The following is a 2,500-nucleotide window of genomic DNA, read 5'->3' as shown; positions in this document are numbered from 1 at the left end:
GGGTTCGCCTATTATGAGCAGTTCAAGCGTTGTGTTGTTGTTATCGTTTGTGTTAAAGCACAAGCTCACTTGTGAAGCATTTAGTGATTTACTTGCTGTTGTTGAAGCTCACTGGCCCCGACCAAATAACTGTAGAACGACGGTTAAAAAAATGTTTCAATTTGTAAGCGAAGCCAAAGGCGACATTGTCAAACACTTCTACTGTAGTTACTGCAACGCGTATTATGGCAGAGGTGATAATAGTACCCAAGTAAACAGGACCTGCAACATTTGTGGTCAAGGCATACCGACAGATGGTTGATTCTTTATTGAAGTGCCTATTGTAAGACAGCTGCAAGAGTTTTTCATTGGAAAGTGTTTATGTTTTTATAACTTGGATTTTCTCTCGCTGATGTATTGATAAATCACCCACTATTGTGATCTGACCTTTAAGTGAAACCTTGTTAACCGGGGTTACATGTAACCAATGTAACCATGACCATGTAACGGGTGACCAGCTGCAAAGACCTTGTCCTCTAGATTCCAATTTTGTGCTTTTTTGTTTTTGTTGTTTCAACTTTGTGTTTTATACTTAAAAGCAAACGGAAAAGCAATTTAGCTTTTTATGGAAACTGTACCCGGTATAATGGCTAGAGTATGATAGTAGAGCCAGTTTTTTAACCTGACTCATTTAATTATTGAGAACTTATAGCCAGCAGGGGGAACCTCATTTGCAACACAACTGTATGCATGCATGCTATATGCATGCTTGATGTAAACATGAATTCCAACAAATTAATAAAACTTACTGCACTCACAAGGAAGACATACACATGAATTTTCAGAGTGTTTTAAACTTGGTACAGCACAAAATGCGAGCTTAATCAATTTAAAACACGTTTTATGTAGATCTATTCTTTATTTCACTAAGCTTGGGATTTTGGTATATTTTGACCAAGAAAATTGAACGTAAACATGTAGCCATGTTGTATCATATATAATGACACTCATTAAACAGTAAGTGTATTTGTATTTTCTTCATGGATTATTAATCAGTGTTTTAATGTAACATACAGAGGTGTATGTCACAAACTGTGACTTTGAAGGACTGTGACATCTCAATGTTTTTCAAGTTAGAAGAGAGTTAGAATCTTACTTTAACATACACAAATCTCTTCTTTGTTCAGACCCAGAATTTGTTTCAAAGAGTAAAGAGGGCTGACAAAAACATTGAAGATGTCTATGATGGCTCTCTTTATAGAAGTAATTGTGGCCCAGGTGGATTCTTGTCAGAGAAATATAATCTCTCTGTAAAGCTTAACACAGATGGTGTAGCTATATTTCGATCATCACAGTTTGGAGTTTGGCCTCTCTTTCTTCTTACCAATGAGTTGCCACCATCATTAAAGAATGCCAACAAAAGTAAAATCTCCCACAGCCTTAGTGCATTTGTTTATCTAATCTAGCACTGTGTACTCATAAAATTCCATGTGCAACCACCTTGAAAGTGTCCACCTTTCCAAAATTAATACTGTAATAATGTATTTTCCTCTTGATTTTAGGAGGAAAAACAAGTACCAGGTTTTTGCTGGTCTATGGTTTAAAGATGAAAAACCTTTTTTTTCAACATTTTTCAAGCCATTTGTCGACACATTGCAGGAAACTGAAATTCATGGTATGACCTTTGTGTAATGATAATTGTTATTATAGACAAAATAACATGCATTATTATCCAACTGCACTTCGTAGAGTACAAATAATGCTCAAAATGAGTACAAAAATCACACGGTATTTGTACTCCAGAGGGCTGGTTAGCAGGCGCAAGTGACAAATTGGATTGAAGTTACAAAAAAAATGGCGGACACTTAAATTATTTTTCTGACGATGAAGAGTTGGAATGGCTGGTGAATATTTATCCAAGTTTATCAGATAAATCAAACGAAGAAAACCAGTTAGACGATAATCAGTTAGCTGGATTTCCTGTGCAAATTCCGTTCGGCTTTGCATACTTCTGTCTGACGCATTCCCTGTAAATTCCGCGAAATTCACCCGCATGGACATAACAATTTGGTGTGTTGGGCAATAAAACTCTTATTAGATGTTTTGTTGTGTAGTATCGCTGAGAATGTTTTCTCGTTGTTTGCATTTTTACGAGCGCGTAGGGCTCGTCAAAATACGGCAGGAAGCATTAGTTTTAACATTTTATAAAATTATTATTATCTGTTAAATTATAATTGTGTGTGTCTTTGTTACAACTTTGCTCTGGTCACATAGATTGAAGCTTTTGCATCTCTGTTTTGAAATGACGGGAATTGAAGTGGTACTTCTTGATGGAGAGAAGAAAAAATCAAAAGTCATGGCACTTTCAGGTCATTTTGATCTTCCTGCCCGTGCTGGTGTTACTGAGCAAATGACCTACATTGGCCATGATAGCTGTTGTTACTGTGACGAGCATAGTGAGGTTGTCAAGACTGGTTTAAAGGGTCACGTGATGACATTTCCCTTCCGCAACACTGCTTCA

Source organism: Montipora capricornis, chromosome 6 (genome assembly GCF_036669925.1).
Source record: "Montipora capricornis isolate CH-2021 chromosome 6, ASM3666992v2, whole genome shotgun sequence".
NCBI lineage: Eukaryota > Metazoa > Cnidaria > Anthozoa > Scleractinia > Acroporidae > Montipora > Montipora capricornis.
This window is presented reverse-complemented; position numbering follows the sequence as displayed.